Raw genomic sequence first — 7,800 nt, 5'->3', positions numbered from 1 at the left:
CAGCTGTATACTAGCAGCGCACAGCATATCTTGAGGTACTAAGATGCAACTTCAACATTTTCCCCCCATTACGTGATCACCAGCTGAAATCTAGTGTTTTTGCAGCGCCCAGGTTCACTTCACTACTGGCAACACTTACTTCAACACCCACATCATGGATAAATATATATATATATATATATATATATATATATATACATATATATATATATTTATCCATGCCCACATGTTCTAGATATCATGATAGTCATTTTGTAGTTCTTATGTTGGTACACTTGGCATTATTATTCAGGCCTACCCGCTACTCCATTTAAAATTCACTAGATTTATTCAAACGTAATATTGTGCGTGTATTTTATATCGCGATTATAATATATATAATATATTCCGGGAATTGCGAGTTGTACGTGAAGTTACTATTTCCATCACATCACATAATACAACTATGTGGCGGAATTATTGCTATTATCAGAACTACCGGTATTGTATGTTTCTAGGTAAGTAGAAATTTTGGAGCATTATATTGCAATATTACAATAAATTAACATATTAGAATGTTGTGTTGTATTAAGATTCACTGTTATTTAGTATGTATTAATATATTATATTACATAGGCATACTTATATTCTAGAATAGTGAAATTTATAATTAGGCCTACAGATGATTCTGCTGAGGTAAGAGCATTATTTTAACTTTAAAACATTATCCATATAAAAATAAATTATATGATATAACAATTACATTTTTATCATAATATAAGGTATTATCCAGAGAAGCTACATCAAAGAAGGCATGTTTCACTGGCTTATGAGAGATGTATATAGCGATAAACACGTGGTTTATTAGTTTGCTGTTATAAAAACTTCCAATTATCCATTAGAATATACAGGTATCAAATGACTTTTATGTTGAAAGTATTTATAGCTCCAAACTAAAACCATGTGTTAAAATCTAACAGAAGTCAGTGGAACAAAGGAAAACAGTGTCTCCTATGGTGCAGTTATTTTGGAGAATTACGTAATATAATTTTACATAACCTTACAAATATTCAGTCTAATGAAAGTGAATAAAATCAAGATTGAAGTTAGGTTAAATGTAGTTCATATTTTAAAATGCAATAATCACTTTATTTTAAGGTTATAACATGTCCAGAAGGAAAGAGTCTGAAGAACTTATAGGCCTACATCAAGAAAGAAAATACTTTCGTTGCAGAGCAGCTTACAATAAGCAGTGGTTAATATGTACAGACAATTGAAGGCTGAAGCAGAATATGAAGATATCTGTCAAACCAAAGCGGTTCTAATGGCAAGAATTGCAAATCCCTTGTAAGAAGGCCTACCTGTTTTTATAGATAATATTTGACGGGATCAGTACAGATCTTATTCAATAAGGATGCATCCATGATAGTGTGTTAAAAAATATTTACACATAATTTAACATACGAAGACTTTTCTGTAACCTAATCTAATGCAACTTCATGATAAACTAGTGCATGTGGTTGAGTTTACATGCAACTGAATTTTGAAAAATTTTAAGCTTACTTAGAAATACAAGTCCCAAATAAAGTAAAGTCCCATCACTGATAACCTTTTGTATGTATAAAAATATTCGTGTTAGAAATTAAGTAAAAAAAAAAATACGTATTCAATAACCCAGAAGAATATTTTTATTATTGTCCCAAGTACTTCAATGTATTACCATAATCTTTAAGGCTATAGGAATAATTAAAAAGGAGCATATTATATGTTTACTTGTTCCAGATATTGTTACACCACAGGCATGTATGTATAAAAAGCATTAAATTGGACTCTCACTTTGAGAGGGGAACAGAGATTAAGGGTGTTAGAGTGTAAAGTTCTTAGGAAAATATTTGGGACTAAGAGGGATGAAGTTACAGGAGAATGGAGAAAGTTACACAACGCACAACTGCAAGCATTATAGTCTTCACCTAACATTATTAAATCCAGACGTTTGATGTGGGCAGGGTATGTAGCACGAATGAGTGAGTCCATAAATGCATATAGAGTTAGTTTGAAGACCCTTGGAGAGGCCGAGACGTAGATGGGAGGATAATATTTTGAGGGAGGTGGAATATGATGCTAGGGACTGGATTAATATTGTTCAGGATAGGGACGAATGGTGGGCTTATGTGAGGACAGCAAAAACCTCTGGGTTCCTTAAAAGGCATTTGTAAGTAAAATAAAATATATAATCTCCATACTTTTTTCACAGCATTCATAGAATGCAATAGAAATAATTATTACCAAATCTGAAAAGAGGCATATGCTGTCTACACCAGGGAAAAACAAGAAATATCCACAATCTATAACTGGCATCAGATAATTTTTCCAAGGAAGTCATTGCAAGATTTGTATATGATAGACCGAATCGAGATGAAGAAAATTATGGCAGTAACATTTTTATTTTTTTTTTATTTTTAATAAGTTAAAAGACTGTAGACTTTACTCTTATAATTACTTCTTATTTACCACTACCGGTACTATTTTCATTCCTGTTCAGGAAAAAGAGTAACAGCCATGCTGGTACTGGGCCATGTAACAGGAAACTATGATTACATACTTCATTTGAAGGATCACGTTCGTCATTAAGGACAGTTTTGAAGGAAGTGTAGTTTAAATTGAAAAAAGAGGGCAATCTCACATTAGTAAGAGAAAGTAAAAATATTAATTTTAAGAGAATATGTGAGAAATATGAAAAGTGAGGGTCCAAAGTCTGTTGTTTTTCTGGATGAAACGTGGATTTTTATGAATGGCAGGCTTTATTACAATATTTTAAGATAGTAAAGGGAATAAATGTTGTAACATTATTAATTCCATGTATGTATTTCATAGACTGCAACACATTCATGGAGCAAACCAGTATCGTTGGTGGTAAGGTTCAAGGAGTTATGCATCGACCTGCTGTGGAAGGAAGACTGGTCATTGTACAAGCTGGAACCTGGTAATATAACTACAATACTATTAAACTATGTATAGTGTAGTAACTTTTATTATGTGTTCTATCTAGAATCTAAATATCTTGTCTCTTTTATAGATGCAGATTTAACTTTTTGCATCCAATTTGAAGACTGGCCAAGATTACTATGGTGCCATGAATACAATCCAGAAGTGGGTGGAAAGGTAGCTTATTGTTGGGTTGAGAAATTTAGGTCCTTCGATTATTGTTATGGATAATGCTTTCTACCACAATAAAATTGCAGAATACAAACCCACAACGAAAGGAGACGAGATCAGTTAATGGTAAATATAATTTCTGTAGAATCTGAGTAATGAACTGTGATGTTAAATTGCATTATTTATGTTTAAATGTGAATTTTGTAGACATGACTGAGACTGGGGTTACCATTGCCAGACAATGCAAACAGGAATAAACGATACTTGGAAAGGTGATTCTCTAAATGTAAGTAATTCATAAGTAATTTCCTCCCCCCCCCCCCCCCCCCCCAATGGTGGTTAATTGTTTGTCATTCAGCCATATGAAGCGAGTTGTGTAGACCAATTTATCAACACAATCATTGCCCAAGGTGTGTCATAGGAGGCTGGTTTTCGATACACCAACCTCTCCACCATCCAGGCCATGAGGGTTACCATTTTGCACGACATACAGCAGGACAGGTGCATCAGAGGCCCCCGCTAATTTAAGAAAAGTGAAAATATCTCTGATGATCAGACACCTCATATCAAAACCCACTATTTTTTTACAAAATATGATATGTCTACAGATAGATTGCTGTACATTCAAATACAAGGATGCTAGACGATCTCATCATTGATAAATTCAAGTTGTGTTTTTTCTGTTGCTTAGGACTTAACGATAGAGTTTCCCTTCCAGGGATTAGCTATCATGATGTTCCAAGAAGCCAGTGAGGCTTATTTCGTTGGTCTCTCAGATACACCAACCTCTCCGACATCCATGCCATGAGGGTTAACATTTTGCACAATGACTTCCAGCTAGACAGGCATATCAGAGGCCACCATTAATTCAGAGGAAAGTGAAAGTGTCTGATAATATGATGTCTTATATCAGTACCACTATTTTTTTCACGAAATATGATATAGTTAGATTTGTGTACCTTCAAAAGCAAAGGATTCTGTGAGGGTGGTATTTTGCTACAAAACTTGCCAGATCCTTGAGCTAGATTGCACTGAAAGTTTGGCTTATTTTCAACATTTCTGTTTCAAAGCCTGATGTCATATTTTAGATACCAGTACAATGTTATTTATGCAGTATTAATTTTCATTCTGTGTACAACATAATATATTTTTTATTTTAGTTTTAATTCCCCCCCCCCCTTTTCTACTGATATTTACATGATTAATTGTCCAGTCCAGTATTGTCACCATAATGTCCACTATAATTCTACTAAAAATTAATTCAGTTATTGTTAAATGGAGCTATGTGTAATTACTTTCTTATATTAAACATGCACAGATCCTCTTTCAACATTGACAATTTCTGTGTTAAATCAAATTCTGTCTTTCTTTTAGTCTCAAAGGATCCCATGATGCCACCAAACATTATCAAGAGGTTGGTTAAGGAAGAGGACGTCTGGAAATTTGGTAATATAATTACTAATTTAAGAATTATGGCTGATGCAAATGCTGGAGCAAACATAATATGTCTATCCAAAACCATAGTTATTTTCTTTTTATATCACTTTGTATTTTTCAGAAAAATAAAGTAAGTGTGCTGTTATACAGAAAATAATACAGTTGATTGTTCATTGTGTATTTTTGTTGTTGCCTAACTGTGCTTTATGTTAAATTTGTATAATGAAGATATAAAATAAAGTTATTTGCAATCTGTCCTTTGTCGAAGTATTCCCTTAGTCCTGAGGCAAAAGTCGGGATATTAGAATTGTGTAATGCTGATTCAATACATCAACTTGTCAGCATTCCATAATGTTATACAACAATATAATATATATATATATATATATATATATATATATATATAATTACATCACCCTTCTCCATTAATCCTGAAATAATAAAAATACTTAAGTTGTCCTTTCATTTGGTTGAAACAAATCCTTATTATACAAAATTAAAGTTTATTTTTTTTTTTTTTTTGTATAGAGATTGGTCGTGAAAAGTAAGTATGATTTTTAAATTTTCATTAGGCCTACTTGGTTAGTTAAAAATAAAATTTCACTTTTCTCATTGTACTTTTTAATTATATTTATACATGCGTATCTATATCTATTAAAGAGGAATATGTGCAGCAAAAGAAATGGAAAATAATAGTGATGAATGTAATGTAGTTTTTAAGAATAATTTTTTTTAAGACATGACCATTTAAATTGTTCTTCAAATTTTATTTACGGCACATAATACCATCTTTCGTGGCATAAATTGTTTTACTTTTTTCAGAGTTTGTTTTATTCTGATCCACAATTTTTAAATGCTCTCCACTGACAATTTGTTCAATTTATTGAAAAGAATATTATTGCTGTACGTTCAAAGTTGGTAAGACTGAAGTACGGCCATCTTGGATTTTTTAGTACGTCACTATATGTTGTGCCGAGTTGGCGTGAGTGCGAAAAATCGCGGACCTGACATCTAGCGCAGAGGGATGGAATTACGTCCATATATACAAATATTAACATAGCGAGATTCGGACTATGTTTAAAACGTGAGTTATACTTGGCTCGGAAACATGACGGCCTCTGTTCTTGGAATTGGTAATCCCTCATAAACTCCCATCCTCTACTCAACCCCTAGCCGCGTGGCAGAAATACAATAGAACCAGCATTGCCAAATCTAGTAGTCATTGCCTCTACCTGTTGGGTTTCACCCGTGGTGGGAATATAATGGTGTAGCAGACGGTTGACTCAAACTCGTTTTCTACTGCGCATGTCGTCACTTGGGAAGCAGCAGCGGCGCGCTAATTTGCACCGCAGTGCTCGAGGAACAAAACAAACAGCTGTTGTGTGTACGTGCACGGTGTTAATTCTTTGTTTTTATATATATATATATATATATATATATATATATATATATATATATATATATAATATTGAATGTTATTCTTGTATCAGTAATGCTATTAATGTGACACATGTTATTAGTATGCCTGGATATGCAGTATCTGGTTTTTTGATTTACAATCGAAAAACAAAAGGAACTGACGTAAAATATTATAGGTTTCCGAAGAATGAAGACTTGGCAAAACAATGGTTGCAGGCTTGTAGAAGGGAGGATGAAGTCAATTTACAGCACGATGAGTTTTCTCGCATGTTACTAAATTTTATTTGCTTCGCAACTCATTTGCAAAATATATTTTCATGTTAAACTTATTGTTTGACTTATTCCATAGATTGCTTTGAGCGAAAAGAAAAGGGCGTAAAAATCTTAAGATTTAATGTTGTTTCAGCTCGAATATGTTGACTTCATTTTGAGGAGTCAAGTTACGAAGTACCTTTAAAGCAGAAACTCCTAAATTATGAACCAAAAAGCAGTCGTAATCTGAAAGTAGACGCTGTACCCACAAAAGCTCTGGCGCAGTCTTGCTTGAAACGAAAATCAACAGATAATCTGAGATTGGACAGATGTGAAAAACGGAGAAGGAGAAAAGAAATTCATGACATCATTGCTAATAGTTCATGTCCTCTTCAGGCCACTTCCAAAACCAATTCAGACGAACATGTATCAGAGGATAGTGCATTAGACCTAAATAACGAAACGTGAGTAATTACAGCATTATAATAAGTATTAACTAGTATGTTCCTGTGTATCATATTGTTAAAATGTTTCACATATGAGTCGCTCCGCAGAAGGGAATAATTTTCTCATAGTTCTTCAAAACTTTCTAAGCTAAAAGGACTTAATTACATGTCTCATAAAATGTTAAAGCTGTGTTATCTTTTAACAACTTCCAGACAGAAAAGGCTTCAGTAAACGGAAGGATTCAATTGTCTCGAATGTCAATAGAGGAGCAAAAAAGGCGTCAATCAATGGGCATAAAATAATTATTTTCTCGCTTAACCCTAGCATTATCACGGTTGGGAAAAAATTGCCCACCCTTTTTATTTTCTAAATTTTTTTTAATTAATGAAATCTGGCAGCTTTTACCTTTACTCTATTTGTCTCTAACATGATCAAGTATGCACACATGTGTTCTGTTTCAGATTTCAAATATAGCAGACTAATAATTTGAAGTATTTGTTAGTGGACAGATTTTACCCACCCTTGGCATTTGATATGACCTACACTTTTAAACATTCTCTAGTTTGAATTCTGTGATTTTTGTCCATTGTTGTAACTGTTTGTAATGCCGTTAAAGTCGTTTACTGTTTCAATTCTCCACTTTACCATTTACTTGCAGTGTAGAAACTTGAGTTGGTAAATTTGTTCTTTCTTTATTGGTGTTTATTCAAATCTAGTTGTATTCAGGGATACAGAACATAGACATGAGTTGTTTTGTGGATAATAGCAGCCTTAATGTTTTGGGTAAAAGTGATATTATAGTGCCATTGGAAATTGATTTACCGGCGGAGTTGAAGAAAGAAAGTGGTAGTGAGGAAGATAATACAGAAGTGGTTAGTGAGGGTGAATCAAGGTCTATTTCTAGTACTAGCTGCTAACAAGAAAGCCGTTCACATTACGAAAATTAATGTCAGATGTGGAAATTGTGGACTTAATTTGTGTAAAAAATATTCAGATATTAAAATTGTGTGCAGGAGCATTTTACTAAAAGAAATATGCAGAATCACTGGAATGAAAAACTGATGTGTTTTTTTTTAAGTAATGTAAAAATGTTGACGATGAAACTTTATT

The 7,800-nt window shown here is 33.1% G+C and overlaps 1 long non-coding RNA gene across 1 annotated transcript; it reads left to right on the top strand.

Moving 5' to 3' along the window:
- Window positions 1-273: 273 nt before the first annotated feature.
- Window positions 274-4,829, top strand: LOC138696289 (uncharacterized). Its single transcript, XR_011331311.1, has 6 exons — window positions 274-497; window positions 1,138-1,326; window positions 2,854-2,962; window positions 3,056-3,261; window positions 3,343-3,421; window positions 4,510-4,829. It is a non-coding gene; the product is annotated as an uncharacterized lncRNA (long non-coding RNA).
- The last annotated feature ends 2,971 nt before the right edge of the window (window positions 4,830-7,800 follow it).

Source organism: Periplaneta americana, chromosome 3 (genome assembly GCF_040183065.1).
Source record: "Periplaneta americana isolate PAMFEO1 chromosome 3, P.americana_PAMFEO1_priV1, whole genome shotgun sequence".
In the NCBI taxonomy this organism is placed as follows: Eukaryota; Metazoa; Arthropoda; class Insecta; order Blattodea; family Blattidae; genus Periplaneta; species Periplaneta americana.
The sequence above is the reverse complement of the archived record's forward strand: the minus strand, read 5'-3'. Positions and strand labels throughout refer to the sequence as shown.